The sequence below is a fragment of the Leptonychotes weddellii genome, chromosome 7 (assembly GCF_054177405.1).
Source record: "Leptonychotes weddellii isolate Sample4059 chromosome 7, ASM5417740v2, whole genome shotgun sequence".
Taxonomy (NCBI): domain Eukaryota; kingdom Metazoa; phylum Chordata; class Mammalia; order Carnivora; family Phocidae; genus Leptonychotes; species Leptonychotes weddellii.
The window spans coordinates 42,972,057-42,990,084 of record NC_138375.1 but is presented as its reverse complement, the minus strand read 5'-3'; positions in this window follow the sequence as shown (position 1 = coordinate 42,990,084).

Here is an 18,028-nt window from a genome sequence, read left to right as displayed (position 1 = left end):
GAGAAATAAGAAAAAAAATCTCAGAGCTGAGACTTCTAATTATACCTCTTTTTTTATAGATGAGAATATTCAGGCCAGAGAGGTTAATGGCAATCATGGCTAGTTAAAAACAGGAGTAGAACCACAACCTTGAACTATGGGTTGAAGGTTGAACTACGGGCCCATCATGGCTAGTTAAACACAGGAGTAGAACCACAACCCAAGTGCTATGGGTTGAACTACGTGCCCCAAAAAAGATATGTTGAAGTCCTAACCCTCACTACTTCAAAATGTGCCCTTGTTCAACAAAGTGTTGCAGATGTAATGAGTTAAGATGAAGTTTATGGAGTACAGTGAGCCCCTGATACAATATAGCGAGTGTCCTTAAAAGAGGGCCATATGAAGACAAGAACACAAAGAGAATGCCATGTGACAACAAAGGATTGGAGGGTGCATCTACAAGCCAAGAATTCTGGCAAACCACCAGGAGCTAGGAAGAAACAAGAAAGGATCCTCCCCTAGAGCCTCCAGAGACAGCAGAGCCCTGCCAGTACTGTGAGTTTGGACCTCTAGACTCCAAAACTGTGAGACAATAAATTATTGTGTTTTAAACCACCCAATTTGTACTATTTTGTTATGGCATCCCTAGGAAACTAATATGCCAGGTTGCTGCCTAAGAGTCTTTCCATTACACAGTTGGCTTTTCTCACACTATATGTGCTTTATAAATTGTAAAACTTTGAAAATTTATGTTATTATTTATATTGTTCTTCAATTTGCTTCAAGAGTACAAGTTTTGTTTCTTCTAATTGGTTGTAAGCTTTTTTTTTTAGATTTTATGTATTTGAGAGAAAGAGACAGAGACAGTGACAGAGATAGCATGAGTGGGGAGGAGAGGGAGGAGCAGGCTGAGCAGGGAGTCCAACTTGGGGCTCAATCCCAGGACCCTGGGATCATGACCTGAGCTGAAAGCAGATGCTTAAATGACTGAGGCACCCAGATGCCCCTGGTTGCGAGCTTCTTAAGAGTAAGAAGCCCACACCACACAGCATAGTCCTTGAATGAATGAATTAGTTGAAAACATAGTATGTATCCAGATACTATGGCTTGAAATAGGATACAAATAAAGCTCATGAAAAAATGTCAAAGTCACCAAAGACCTTATGGAAGTTAAGAAACTGATTGTTAATGAGACCCAGTCTCCATATGGCATTTTATTTAGGCGAAACATATGGCTATACATTTTGGGAGATTAAATTTCAATGTAATATACAAATATATTACAACATAAGAAACACATTGTGATACATTAGCTGAAAATATCTCAACTGCTGCTCTATCACTATATAAATGTAAAAGTTTTTATTCCATTAATGTTGAATTCTAGTGTGGGTTCAAAATTAATCACGTATCATCTTCTCCAGCAAAGCAAATTTTTGGAAAGATAACTTAGTTTGTGTTTCCCCAGAAATCGACCTTGAGATAAAGGATCTCAGGGCAAGTAGTTTACTTGGGAAGTGAGGGGAGCAATATAGGAAAGGGAAGGCAGCTAAGGAAGGGTACATTAGCCAGCAAATACACTATCATCATAGGCTTACTGCTCCTGGGAAACTCTGAAATCCAGCACTCATCTTAGGGTTGAGGGACCTAGGGTATGTATACTACCACTCCCACGAGTCGTTAATTGAGAGTTGCTGAAGGAGCATGGGTGTTAATTCTCTGAAACTTCTTGCTTCAAGTGTAGGTATGGCAGTCCCAGAAGGAGCAAGGCAGACCCTCAAGCCAAGATACAGACAGTGGCAGTCAGTGGGGGTCCAGAGTGTTTTACAAGGGTTAGCCTGAAGAGATGCTACAGGGAAAAGAAAGGGGTGGGCAGAACAGCACAGACATTCAGAGCAGGGTCTTTGAGAATCAGAAACCGTTGGTTCGAGTCCTAGTGCCAACCAACAGTTGACCTTGGGTAAGTGACTAAACTTTTCTAAAGTTTGTTTATTCTCTCTACATAAAATAATGACAGACAACAGTAATACTGGCCTCCGAGTACTCACAAGTATTAAATGACTCAATGTAAGTAAAGCTCTGTTACTGTGCCCGGCACAATCAATGCTTGATGAATACCAGCCACCATTATAATAATTTCTGTTATTACTATATTTAAAATCATGAATTTTGAATGAAGCATGATATTCACATTCAGAGATAAGGGTACATCAATATGGGAAGGTCCTCACTAGAGCATCTTTACTCTGGGTTTCGATTCGAATATTACCAAATGTACTACGCAGAAGTTTTCACCATATAGGAATAATATATTGTTTTGTTCTTAACAGCTAAAACAGTCTTTCTAAAAACCTGAATATGTTTAATCTACCTGTAATCAAAACAGCTTAAATAAAACATAAGAGCTGTACCCCAAGGTGAACTATCCTCAGAGATTAAAACTAATTTTTTTTTTTTTTTAGCTAAGAAAGAGAATCGCTTCTTAGGGGAAAACTATAAAAATCTTAACTCTCTATATAGAAACATACCAAAAGGGTAACAAAAACAGAATGAAATAATAAAATAAAATCTGGATAAAATTATAATTTTGAGCTGTGGTTCTCAATCTAGGGTGATTCTTTTCCTACCTCCCCAAAGGACATTTGGCCATGTCTGGTGACATATTTTACTGTCAGAAGTGGTGTGGGGGAGTATGCCACCAGCGTCTAGTGACTGAAGACCAGAGATGCTGCCAAACATCCTACAGTACAAGCAGCCCCCCACAACTGAGGCTGTGCCTAAATTGAGGAATCCTGATTTATAGTTTATATTATACTGCCATAAATCACTGGAGTCTTTAAACAATAAATACTCCTGATAGTCAAGTGTTTTTTTAAATCATAAAATATACTATACTTTTTAAACGTTAAAAAAGGAGGGCTTCCTATGACAAGAAGTGCACATCAAGAAACCTTGAATCCTGAGTAGCTCTCCCTACCATAAATTTGTTGTGTTTCCACCTGCCAGATGAAAGCAATTTCAACAAGCCATCAACAAAGCCAGGTAATTAAAATGTTGGTATAGACATGACCTTGGTTAATTCACCCCGACTTGTAATAGCTAAAATGATGACAGAAAGGAACCCAGAGATTCTAAGGTCAAAGCTATGGCACATGGGGCTAAAATTTTCATTTTCAAATTATTTTAAGCGAAATGATGGTTGATTGCAACAACATATATTGCCTTTTTGTTTTCATTTAGTAAAGCCTCTGGGAACTTTAACACAACAAGAACAAGCTAAACCTGATTACTTGGTTTATAGAACACAGAGAACATTATCAAAGAGCTAATGACAATGTCTATTCACTTAGAACTCTGGGCAACCTGCTGACTTTTAATCAAGTTTTAAAGGTACAAGAACAAAATAAAAATTGAGAATGAATGTTTTTACTCCCAACTATTGAAAGGTAAAGAGGCCTGTCGACAATTGTTCAAATAACATCAGAACCGAGATTAGAACGTGTAAGCAGAGAAGCAAACACATTTTCAGCAAGGCCATTTTTTTTCTAACTGACAAATTCCACCAAACTCAACAAGAAACTGATCCAAATCCATTTTTTCTACTAAAATTGCTTTGTTACAGCACAGTTGTAGCAAGACTAAAGAGCTCAAAACACATTTTCTTCTCTAAACAAGCTAAATAAGATGAGATCCAAGCATGTAAGCACACTGAGTTTTCAATTTACTAAATATATGATAATGCATGCTAATAATAAACTCTTAAATAACACTACTAAAACTGTTTTCATTTCCCTGATGTTTCTATCCATTACACTATAACCAGAATTCTTCCAATCTTAAGGTTTGGACATTTAGCATACCAAAACCCAAAATGAAATCAACTGACTCAAGTCAGAGAAGAATTACTAAAAGCATCTGTCAATTCATATAAAACATAAATACTTGTGAGAAGAAAACTGTCATTGTGAAATCAAGACTCAGACCCTATGAAATGGGACTTTTCCCCTATCACCCAGACAACTCTGCCTCAAGCACTTAAAAATGCACTGAGGTGGGATTTAGCATCTGGGATAGAAGACATCAGCACATTAAGGCCTATGAACAACAATTAAAAGAAGTGTGCAGAAAGTTTATTATCCTACCACAGTGAAGGGATGAATTATAATTTTTCTAAATTCCTCTCTCCTTCACTTTTCTTCTTCCCCAAAGACAACATTCATGCGTTTGACTAGGACAGCTTTCGGTGAACTATATTTTAACAGGAAAAATTCACATCCAAGTTTGGTCCATTCTCCTTTGTCTTTGACATCTATCTTTACCTGGGAGAGGAGAAAATGCTTCTTTAAAAAAATCTTATTTACAATAGAGTAATCGTGATAAAAGTTCTGCTAATACCTTCAAGAAGCCCCCATCACAAATACGTAGGCGAAAAACATGAAGTGTATGAGTTCACAAGTCTTCAACTTGTCAAAAAGACCTATCTACACCAAACAAAAACATTAAATTAATAATAAGGCAACCATCAGCACAGATTCAAGCCCATTAACAATCTCCAAAGGGTTGGACGACCTGAAACAGTCTGCATTCATTCAAGGATCTGAATGCCAAGTTATAGCATGTTTGGGGAAAACATATTACCAGGAAAAAGCAGCCTGAGAAATAATGGGATTATTTTTAGGTGGAAGCAGACATGGCTCTTTAAACATCAAACTATGAAAATATTTTTTCACTCAACTCTGAAGAGTCTAGACAGAGCATGAATGATGCTATGAACCTGCTCTGCTGCAAGTCATGTCATTATCCAGGACAGGAGCCCTTTCATTTAGTCCTCTGAGCTCCCATCATGACCCAGCTCTGGGGGAGCAGCTGAGGTTGCCCAAATGAAAATGACAACTCAAAGAGCACCCAAGATTCTCAGACAATTGAGAGTCAATACAGGCAGATCAATAAGAACACATGAGCGTGGTCACGATGGATGATGGGCATGTGAAGGGGTAGTGTTGATGGAGCTAGGATACAAACCCAAGAAGTCTGCCTCCAGACACCATCCAGTTCAATGTGACCCTATTTCCCATAGATTCATGCTGAGGAAGGAAGAAGTGGCTCTCCAAAGGAAAATCAAAATGGTGCTACCAGAAGGAGGGCTAGATTCTAGGCAGGCAAAACCAGCAGAGGTCCATGTAGCCAGAATGATTTATTCATGTAGAATACGTAGGGAAGAACCTTCTAGGCAAAGGGATAATACTTTATAATGAACAATAGCATTGGGGCCACTTTTCACCGACACACAGGTAGGCTGCCAGCGCCAGAACCTCAAAACTAGCAGAAGTCACCACTGACCATTAGCATTAGTCATTAACATTGTAGTCCTCCACTGGCTGAGGTTTCTGTCACATGAAAGACCAAAAGCACTGCTGGACCCTCTAATGATGAATTGCTCAAAGCAGCCAGGGAAAAAAAAAAAAGAAAAAGAAAAAGAAAAAAAAATACCAGCTCACAGTTGAAACTACCTTTGCTTTATCCCCACAACAAACTCCTTTTTCTTTCATCCAAGAACACAATCAACTCCTCAGGTATTCCTGTGTTCCTCTGGAAAGCTAGAAGATACAGTCTTTTCATAAGCTCAGATTATTCAACTGATATGGATCTTGAAAATATTACAGATTAGTCCCAAAGAACACACTGTGTTTTGCCATATTCATGTCAGATTTGTAAGTCAAAGCTGTAAGCTGATAAGTGTGACTAACACAGGCAAAAGATGGGATGGAAAACGAATTTCTCAGAAAGAGAAAGATACCAGCTCCTTGGAACTGTAATTAGTAAAGCTTCTAATTAACTGGCACTCTAAAAATAGAAGAAATCAGATACAATATATATCTTCTGACAATAATAAAAATCACAGTTCATTTATTAATGTAACAAGGTCTCCACACCCCATTGATTACCTGTGATTTTATCAGAATCTGCTTTCAAGCAAAACAAAAAATACAGATAAATATTTCCAGTTCTACTTCCATCTCTTCCAACAGATCAGGACTTCCTTGAAGGCAGGAATTGTGTCTCATGCATCTTTGTATCCCCCAGAATGTGGTGACATCCATGCAAAGGGAAGGAGAAGGACAAGGTCAAGGGCAAAGTTAAGAGAAAAGGCAAGAACAGCAAGGGAAAGATAGACCCAGCATGTGTTATCGCTGGGCCTGCCACACCACCCACTATGGCTTCTCCATAATCACTCAGCAAACGTTTGTGGAGCTGCTCCCCAGTGGACTTGAGTCCCATGACTGATCGGCAGTACAGTCTCCTTTGATATTTCTTCGTTGGCCTGCAGTGTCACTTTTGATCATTGTATCAATTCACCATCCTTTCATCAGCCAAAGCAGAACAGGACTACTCTCATGCTCTTATTTTGGCACAGGTTGCTGCATGACTGAATTCTGGTTTGTTTTTTTTCTCTTGAGGTCATTGCAAAAAAAAATTTTCCTTGTTTCTTCTTCCCTGCGGGCTCTTAAGTCAAGGCAGGTTTCAGCAATATCACCAGCCCAGTAAGGGCTCTTGGATAAAAGAGCTGTCTGCCCAAGCTCCTCAGTTTATCAGAGCCTTCAGACATGAAAGAGTAGACCAACTCCTAGTCAGCAAAGTTGCGCTACAGAAAAAAGCAAATAAAACCATCAAATGGATTACATACAAGCCTTGAAACCAAAATTAAGGAATATGGGGAAACAAGGTACTTAATCAATTAGAGTGAGCCCAATATACTCTTTATAGCCAGAAACCAGCCAATTAAACAAACAGCAAATAACAAGCATTCAATTCCTGATATTTATATAGCAAATGATACGGTCATTCATTCTAATGTCCCAGTTTAAAGTTTCTGGCTGAATTCTTCAAATGTATTGAATCAGAATCATTAATTTTTTTTTTAACTCTGTCAACTCATTCAAGGTCATTTTCTTCCACTGAATCAGACATTAGCTTTGTACCTTCACTGAATTTGTACTTCAGCCAGTTACGGTACTGAAAAGGGAGATGTGACACTTGGGGTATCTATTAATATATCTAAACTAGTCTGTGCTGGAGGACATAATGGACACAACGATGCAAACAAAATCCATGTCCAGGGCGCCTGGGTGGCTCAGTTGGTTAAGCGACTGCCTTCAGCTCAGGTCATGATCCCAGGGTCCTGGGATCAAGCCCTGCATCGGGCTCCCTGCTCCGCGGGAAGCCTGCTTCTCCCTCTCCCACTCCCCCTGCTTGTGTTCCTTCTCTCGCTGTGTCTCTCTCTGTCAAAAAAATAAATAAAATCTTAAAAAAAAAAAAATCCATGTCCACTTTCACACAAAAACATACCATGCTCTACTCATGCTGTGTAATCCAAATAGCTACTCAAATAAGAATTACACAGTTAATGCCATTATGTTCTCCTGATTAATCAAAAACTTTCTAGAAACTTATGGGAGAAAGCAAAGTTTTAAGTACAGCCAATACCTGTAAAGAGACCACAGGCACGTGTGATGAAAATGTATTTTTGAAATTCTTTCTTTGCATTGTATCTCAATACTAGCAATAGATAAGATCTCTCACATAAGGCCTCTCACTCCATCAGGTGTTTCCTAGATATAAACTGGGCACTTTCAGTATTAAAAATTAACCTTTTCTGTTCAGTAATATTTTAGCTAGTGGGCTTACACAGTTATAGGTTATGCCCTGATGGTGGATATGAGGACGGGTAGGGGGGAACAGACATGAGCTTCTCAAGATCCGTGTCACTTCCCAGGAGCAGCTTTCACACTGGGAAGATCTGATTTCCAATACCACATTAATTAAATTAAATGTACAAAACTTGAGGACATGATCCGGTGACCATCTTTTACATCACTGGGTGATCTGGTCTTTTTCATCCATTACAAAAATATTACTTGCAGTAATATGTTTGCCATTAGGAATTTAATAGGGGAGATCTTATGGCAAAAATGAACTTGTTCATGATTAAAAATACTGAAAATGGTGCTATGTTAGCCATGCACTAATTAATTCTTTCACACACTCATTCATTCATTCTTCAATTATTTATTGAATACATTCAATGACCAGATCTTACATAAATAAAGTTAAGGAAGCACGGCCTTTTCCCTCCTTACTTCTTTCCTCTGTTTCTTGCTTTGAAAAGCATTTATTAAGCATCTTCTATGGCAAAGCACTGCAGTAAGTGCTACCGTGGAGATCATGGTAAGACACACAACCCTTACTCTCACTGATTTCTCAAACAGCTGGGGAAAATGCTACATAAACAGCTTTTATATTAGAAGGGATGAGCAAGCATTAGAGAAAGGTGCTGTCAAAGCAAAGACCTGTAAGGCAGTGGAGGAAGAGATTTATGCGTCTGAGAATGGAACACTGAACTTGACCAGAAAAAGATGAGAGGGCTTTCAGTAGCTAAGAACATTCCATGCAAAGGACTACATTTGCAAGGGCGTGGAAGTGTGAGGTTGCATGTATTCAGGGAGCGATTTTGTTGAGCAATGTCCTAACTCATGCTTTTCCCACCCAGACTTCCTCTATGCTCTGGCACCATCCCCTTTTCAGGCCCTGAGATGTAATACTGGCAGCAATCAAGGGGTGTATGGAAACAGAGAACAGAGATGCCAAATTCTTGGTTTTCAGCACTAAAACCACCGTCCAGGTGACACACAGGTACTGTATGACTCATTCAGTCTCTGCAGAACTGTCCTCTGACCCTTCATAGCACTCACTCCACCTCAGAGTATTTCTTTGTTTATTGACCATCTCCCCCCAGACACAAGCTCCATGAGACTGGTGTACTTGTCTTCCCTGTAGCTTCATTCCTTCCATTCATTTGCTCCTTTAATCAACTAAAATTAATTGAGCTGCAACTACACGAATGATACTGTAGTAGGAACTGGAAGTAAAAAGATGAATGAGACAGCATCTCTGCTTTTAAAGACTGTATAATTCATAAAGGGGGTGTTTGATTATCTATTCTTCTATTAAAATCTACTCCAAAACTTAATGGCTTGATACAAATTATTATTACTATATTTCATGATTCTACTAGTCAAGAATTTGGATGGAGGATAGCAGGAATAAGCTCATTTCTGCTCCATCAAGTCTGGGATCTGAGCTAAAATGGTTTACGCCAGGGTCAGGAACAAGGGAGGACTGACTGTGCAGCTTCTCTGACCATACGGCCTTTCCATTGACATAGCTTGAGTTTCCTTACAGCAAGGATGCCTTGGATCTCTAATGCTGGCCCAGGGCTCCTGGAAGTCAAAGTAGAACCTGCCAATGCTTTTAAAGATGAGGCCAGGGCGCCTGGGTGGCTCAGTTGGTTAAGCGACTGCCTTCGGCTCAGGTCATGATCCTGGAGTCCCGGGATTGAGTCCTGCATCGGGCTCCCTGCTTGGCAGGGAGTCTGCTTCTCCCTCTGACCCTCCTGCCTCTCATGCTCTCTGTCTCTCATTCTCTCTCTCTCAAATAAATAAATAAAATCTTTAAAATAAATAAATAAATAAAGATGAGGCCAGAACTACCCTAGCATCACTTCCATCACACTTGTCAATGATATTACAGGTAAGTCCAAGTTGGAGGAAAGGGGAAAGAGACCCATCCCTCAATAGGAAGAGTGTCAAAGAATTGACAGCATCTTTAAACCATTACAGTGAACCAAGTCTATTCCCGAATTACTGGGCCATGAGGCAAAATACAAAGCATCAATCAGGCAGCGTGCTGTCATCAAAAGTAAAACCTCGTTGTCTGACAAACATGATTCTGAGTCCTGATTCCACTGTGTATTAGGTATGTGACACTGGGTAAACTACTTAACCACTCTGAATGTTGTTTCCTCTTCTGTCAAAAAGGGAAATTAATTACACCCAGCTTCATAGATCTTTCCTAAGAATTAAATGAGATTTCATTCCCACACACATACACAGACACACATGCACTTGCAGACACATGCATACACACCCACAGAGGACTGTGCATGCACACAGAGCACACACCTGGCTCAGACACTGGGACATGGCAAACACTCAAGAAAGGTTAGTTGCTGTTCTCATTAACAATGGCTCAAATAGAGTAAATATTTCATGGCTCCATAATTTTACACTTCATATTTTCAAATATGTGCTTTTGAAGCAATCACATCTACAAAGATGACTGAAAACAATGGATGTTCTTTTTGAACAAAAAATCAAACTTAGTTACCAGCAGCTCAAGAAGGTTGAATGTTAAACAGAAAAGAAAACAAACAAACAAAAAAACCCAGAAGAGGCAAGAAAATAATTATTAGTCCACATAGTGGGGTCCTAGAAGAAATAAAATGGAGTAGCATTATAAGCAAAATATTATTTCTCATATCTCTTTACTCTGTATTATGCAGAGATTCTGAGCCAATTTTCTCAGAGATTAAAAAAAAAAAAAAATGGCACAATGAGATGGCAGTTGTGGGTTTGTGGCCAAAGTGAGTATAAAATCTTAGAACCAGAGAGAAATCTCTTTGGTGAATCAGACAAATGAATTTTAAAAATCACCTTCAAGTTTTACAGGGACTCAAAACATAACAACATGGATAGAAGTCCTTCACTAACCACAAGTGATGACAATGGGTGAAACACAGAGAAGTAGCTGGAAAAGGCTCCACCCAATTTCTAAGTATATCTGTTAGCACAACAAACACATAAGGGACTCAAATGATGTTCAAGTGTATGCCCTTCATTTTAGAATTTTACTCACTTTTAAAAAAAATCTATATCATCAAAAATCTAAAGACAACCACTACAAAGTGGCTGATTTCAGATTTTTAGACTAAATGGTGTAGCTGGGCAAACAGATCAATGATCTATATACTCTAATTGTGTTTGAAATTATAATAAAATTAACATCACCAAATTCTTATCTTTATGAAAAATACTCTGATTTCCTCAAGTCACTAAAAGTTATCATCAATAAAATTCTTAAGAGAGGTTGCAAAGTTCTAGTTATTACTTCCTGCTGGAGATGATGCTCAGAATGCTTGTTATATGCACAGGCATTATCTTCCACGGGAGGCCACAGAGCTAATTGCTTTGCCAACCAGAACACTTGTTCCATTCTTCTCAGGTTTATACGTGAAATAAAAAAAAAAAAAAAAAAAAGCTAACCTATACAGACCAAGCATGTGGGCAAGAGGCCAAGAAAAGTGAGGAATCCAAAGAAATGGATAAATTCCTAGAAACATATAACCTCCCAAAACTGAATCAGGAAGAAATAGAAAATTTGAACAGACCAATTACCAGCAATGAAATTGAATCAGTAATAAGATAACTCCCAAGAAACAAAAGTCTAGGACCAGATGGCTTCACAGGTGAATTCTACCAACAATGAACGAAGAGTTAATACCTATTCTTCTCAAACTATTCCAAAAAATAGAAGAGGAGGGAAAGCTTCCAAATTCATTCTATGACACCAGCATTGCCCTGATACCAAAACCAGATAAAAACACTACAAAAAAAGAGAACTACACGCTAATATCTCTGATGAACATAGACGCAAAATCCTCAACGAAATATTGGCAAACTGGGGTGGCTGGGCTCAGTCAGTTAAGTGCCTGACTCTCGATTTCAACCCAGGTCATGATCTCAGGGTCATGGGATGGAGCCCTGTGTTGGGCTCCATGCTCAGCACAGAGTCTGCTTGAGATTCTCTCTCTCCTTCTCCCTCTGTCCCTCTCCCCAGCTTGAACTCTCTCTCTCTCAAATAAATAAATAAATAAATAAATAAATAAATAAATAAATAAATAAATAAATTAGCAAACCAAATCCAACAATACATTTAAAAAATCATTTACCATGATCAAGTATAATTTATGCCCAGGATGCAAGGGTGGTTCAATATTCTCAAATCAATCAATTATGATACAGCACATCAACAAGAGAAAAGATTAAAACCCATATGATCATTTCAGTAAACACGGAAAAAGCATTTGATGAAGTACAACATCCATTCATGATAGCAATCAGCAAAGTAGGTTTAGAGGGAATGTACCACAACATAATAAATTTCAGATATTAAAAACCCACAGCTAATATCAAACTTGATGGGGAAAAACTGAGAGCTTTTCCCCTAAGGTCAGAAATAAGACAAAGACGTCCATTCTCACCACTTTTATTCAACTTAGTACTGGAAGGCCTTGCCACAGCAATCAGACATCCATATTAGTAACAAAGAAGTAAAAAAATAAAAGACATCCGTATTAGTAACAAAGAAGTAAAATTTTCACTATTTGCAAATGATGTGATACTACATATATAAAATACTAAAAACTCCACCAAAAAACTGCTAGAATTGATAAAATGAATTCAGTAAGGTTGCAAGATACAATAATCAATGTACAGAAATCTCTTGCATTTCTATACACCAATAATGAAGTCAGAGAAAGAGAAACCAAGAAAACAATCCCATTTCCAACTACACCAAAAATAATAAGATACCTAGGAATAAATCTAACCAAAGAGGTAAAAGACTTATGCTCTGAAAACTATAAAACACTGATGAAAAAATTAAAGACCACACAAACAAATGGAATGATATCCATGCTCATGGATTGGAAGAATAAATATTGTTAAAATGCCCATATTACCGAAAGCAATCTACAGATTTAATGTAATTCCTATCAAAATACCAATAGCACTTTTCACAGAACTAGAACAAATAATCCTAAAATATGTATGGAGCCACAAAAGATCCCAAATAGCCAAAGCAATCTTGAAAAAGAAAGATAAAACTGGAGACATCACAATCTCAGATTTCAAGATATACTAAAAAGTGGTAGTCATCTAAACAGTATGATACTGGCACAAAAATAGACACATAGATCAATGCAACAGAACAGAAAGCCCAGAAATAAACCCATAATTATATGGTCAATTAATCTTCAAGAAAGGAGGAAAGACTATGCAATAGGAAAAAGTCTTTTCAACAAATGGTGTTGGGAAAACTGGACAGCTACACGCAAAGAATGAAACTGGACCACTTTCTTACATGATATACAAAAATAAACTCAAGATGGATTAAGGACCTAAGTGTGAGACCTAAAACCATAAAAACCCTAGAAAGGGGCATGGGCAGTAATTTCTCTGACAATGGCCATACCAACATCTTTCTAGATAGGTCTCCTGAGACAAGGGAAACAAAAGCAAAAATAAACTATTGGGACTACATCAAAATAAAAAGTTTCTGCACAGAAAAAAAAAAAAAAAACAACAAAACTCAAAGACAACCTACTGAATGGAGAAGATATTTGCAAATGACAAATCTGATAAAGGGTTAGTATCCAAAATATAGAAAGAACATACAACTCAACACACAGAAAACCAAATAATCCAATTTAAAAATAGGCAGAAGACATAAATAGACACTTCTCCAAAGGAGACATATAGATGGCCAACAGACACATGAAAAGATGCTCAACATCACTCACCATCAGGGAAATTCAAATCAAAACTACAGTGAGATATCACCTCACACTTGTCAGAATGGCTAAAATCAAAAACAGAAACAAGTGTTGGCAAGGATGTGAAGAAAAAGGAACCCTTGTGCACTGCTGGTGAGGATGCAAACTGCTGCAGCCACTGTGGAGAACAGTATGGAAGTTCCTCAAAAGTTAAAAATAGAACTACCCTATGCTCCAGCACTACTAGGTATTTATCCAAAGGATAAAAAATACTAATCCAAAGGGATACATGCACCCAGGTGTTTATAGCAGCACTATCAACAATAGCCAAACTATGGAGAGAGCCCAAATGCCCATTGACTGATGAATGGATAAAGAAGATGTGGTGTATATGTACAATGGAATATTACTAAGCCATCAAAAAGAATGAAATCTTGGTGAAGCCACTGTGGAAAACAGTATGGAGTTTCCTCAAAACATTAAAAACACAATCACCATATGATCCAGTAATTGTACAGATGAATGGATAAAGAAGAAGTGGTGCGTGTATATATGCAATGGACTACTACTCAGCCATAAAAAAGAATGAAATCTTGCCATTTGCAACAACATGGATAGAGCTAAAGAGTATAATGCTGAGTAAAATAAGTCAGAGAAAGACAAACACCATATGATTTCACTTATATGTGTAATTTAAGAAGCAAAACAAATGAAAAAAAGAAAAAGAGAGAGAAACCAAAAAACAGACTCTTAACTATAGAGAACAAACTGATGGTTACCAGACGGGAGGTAGGGAGGGGTGGGAGGATGGGTGAAATAGGTAGAGGGGATTAAGAATACACTTATCATGTTGAGCACTGAATACTGTATAGAATTGTTGAAATCACTATATTGTACACCTGAAACTAATATATACTGTATGTTAGCTATACTGGAATGAAAATAAGATAAAATATCACCAAAAAAAAAAGAAGGAAAAAAGAAAAGTGAGGACTCCAGATAGAACATCAAAGATAAGAAAGAGACAGCAATGCCCTGAAGAGTCAGCATAATTCCTATAGGAGTCTTTCCTGGTCCTCTACGAACCCTGGGTTTGCACAAAAAATGGGTTTCCAGATAATGCATGAGCTTTGCCAGGGACTCTGGGCCTCCACTGCTTGGGAGTGTATGAAACACAAAAAGGTATTTGATGTCTTCCTAGAAGTCTCTCATCTCATCACTACAATGATTACATCCATGAATTATTTCTGAACTCTGTTTTTCAGTGGCAAGTTAAGTGGGGTGGAAAGGTTACATATTTATGGAGAAAGGGGTTATAATATTGTTATAGCCTCATTTGGGCAAATGAAATGGAAGGAAAGGTAATGTGTAAAACCAAGCTATCAACAATAGCCAAAACTATTGTTATAATTTGGGCAAAATAAAATGGAAGGAAAGGTAATGTGTAAAAGGTAATGTGTAATGTGTAAAAGGTATGGGCCTTACAACTTGACCCTTTAATTTTTCTTTAAAATCCATTGAGAACAAGGCACATATCCCACACCTTTCTGCTATAATCATCAAACTACTCAGTCACCAAGACAATGTGGAAGGCAGCAGGGATGTGTAGTTTGTGGATTAAAATTTGGTAACAGCTGTAAGACTGAAAAATGACCATGCCAAGTGCTTCATATATATTATCACATTGAAGTCAAGGGAAGTTAGTACATTTTAAAGATAAGATGATGGAAACATTCTGTGTCTGAAATAACTAATGTCCCACAGCCATCAAGAATCATGGATTGGATGACCCAGCTTTAACCATTCTTAAAATACTCTTATGATACAAAAACCTGCTCCTTATGATGCTGTTTTCAACTGGGCAGGTGAACATAGGTAAGTCACTGCCCTTTACCTCCTTATGTTCCGTTAACAATGTGAGGATGGCAGCACCAAGCTTCCCTGATTAAGTTTTGGTAAGAAGCAATTAAGAAGTGACTAGATGACAGTGCTATGAGGTTATTGCTTTTTTTCATTTACACCTACTGTATCATCTACTCTTTCCCTGCATCATTGTAAGAAGGCTTCTATTAATGAATTATGCCTCTTTCCAGGATTCCTGAGTCACAGCTTTCTTCTAATATGTTATAAACAGCCTTGTTTATAAAAATAAAACTACACACTAAATCTTAGCAACACCCTCTGGCAATTAACGAACTTGCTTAAGATCAGCTTTTATGCACTAAGTGTAGGAAGAACCCAATTAAGGAAAATGGAGAATTTACAACGAAGAAGGGAAATATAGGATAACACAATTTTTGTTTAAAAAAATACAAGATTTTAGAAATCCAGAAAAGTGGGAAGCTGCCATAGCCAATTGAAGGGGCAGGGCTATGTGCAAAGAAGGAATGTAAAGTCAAGGGAAATACAAACTCAAGATCAACACATAAGGCTTTCATGAGTTGACTATGGTTTTTGATTCATAATATTGCCATTTATTCAAAATTGCAGAGGAAATTAATGTTAAGTTTCAAAATATCAGTCCTACTAGAAGGTACTTGTACCGCTCCAAGAATAATTGGTTGTGTTTATTCAAAGTGTGGCACTCCATAAATCAAGGACTTTTGGACACAACAGAAACTCACTTCAAGTTAGCTTGAGCCAATATATGTATGTAGGAGGAGAGATGAGGGTGCAAGATTTATTAGAAGGACATATAGGTGTCCAGGGGAACTAAGTCAAGGGAAGAAATGTTTTTGTGTTTTGTGAGAGACTGGGACAAAGGACTAGGAAGCCACTGACAGTCAAAGGTACAGGCGAACCTTGGGGCCACATCACGTCCTAGCTGTAGCACCCCTGGTCAGTGTCCACCTTCTAAATTCCCAGATCTACATTTATAGGCAAGAAAATCAGACTGTCTTGCCTTGAGTCAGAAGTCACCTCTTCTGTTCGATTTTGTTCTTGCCCTGGGTAGAAGGAAAGAGTCACATAGTTCAACTGACTCATATCACTTGTCTTAGCTTGGACTGTCAGAAAAAAATACTATAGACCGGGGGGCTTAAACAACAGTAATATATTTTTCACAGTTCTGAGGCATGGAAGTCTGAGATCAGGGTGGAAACACCATTGGGTTCTGGCAAGAGCTTTCTTCCTGCCTTGCAGGCAGTGACCTTCTCACTGTGTGCTCACATGGCCTTTCCTCAGTGTATGTATGGGGATCTCACTCTCTTCTAAAGCCACTAATCCCATCATGAGGCCCCCACCCTCATGAACTCATGGAACTCCAGTTACTTTTAAAAGGGCCCACCTCCAAATATCATGGCATTGGGGATTAGGGCTTCAACACTGGGGATTAGGGCTTCAGCACTGGGGATTAGGGCTTTATGATTTGGGGTGTGGGGGGACTCACAACCATTTAATCCATAAGACTCATGCATATAAATTTGAGACTTCAAATGCACACACTTGAGAGAGAGAAAGATGACAATCTTAAAATGGAAGATTCTGCCTGCTGACTGACTCAATGAGTATATACCCCCAGTGTATGCATGATTTGGAAAACCCAAGTCTGCTGTTACCTCAGTGTGAGCATCTTGCTGTGTAAGTGCTAGTCTAGTATTTAAAGATACGAATTTTTCCTAAAACATACCCTTAGGGCAGTGCCAAGTATTTTATCTAATCAGAGAAATAGCCACCTGGTGTAAAACTAAAGGAAAAATTGGCTGTGCCCAACTCATTGAGGGGTTATTTGTTTTTCAAGGTCAATTATGAGCATAAGTGTTTTTACCTTATGTGTAGACTTCCTAACATAATCCTCACATAAGACATACTATCTTTGTACAAACATCTCTCTTTAACCAGACCTGTTCTCAAGGATAGAAGCTGATTATTTGAAAATTGGAACAAGTGATAAAGACACAGCTTTCAAGGTAACTACAAAGAATATGGACTCTAGGAAACTGGAAGCTTTTACAGGGAGTTTATAAATTTGGAATCAGTTTGGAGAAAAGATTCATATAACAATTGGTAAGACATCATTACAATCAAAGTGTTAGCAGAAGTAGAAGAAGATAAATGATGCCCTGATATTCATAATTAATCATTTTTACAGAAGAACAGGCAAGTGGTTTGGAGATTTCTATTTTGCTTTTGTTTTACTTTCATAGTTACCAAAAAGCTGAATTACTGACAAACATACTTAGACACTTTTACCCATTAATTGGAAGACTTTTTGTGATGCTGTGTTAATTTTATTAAAATTCTACATGTCAGTTAGTTTCCATGATTATATAGTTGCTTATCTGAACTGATATTACCCAGCACCACTAGACAGCAAAAAGCATCCTTCTAAAACAAGCAACTTTGTCTTAGTTGGCCATATTTTGGTTAGTAAGAAAAAAAACAAACTCAAACTAGTTGAAACAAAAATAAGTAATTCTCTGGCTCATATGGTAAACTGGTCAAAATGGAGGTACAGCTAGATCCAAAGGTTTAAAAATTATCTTTAGGAATTTTTCTCTCTTTACCTGTCTCTCTTCTCTTCTTTCCTCTATTTTGGCTTCATTTTTAAGCTGACTCTTTCAAAGAGACAGAAGACATTTCTCCCAGCAGCCCAGGCTC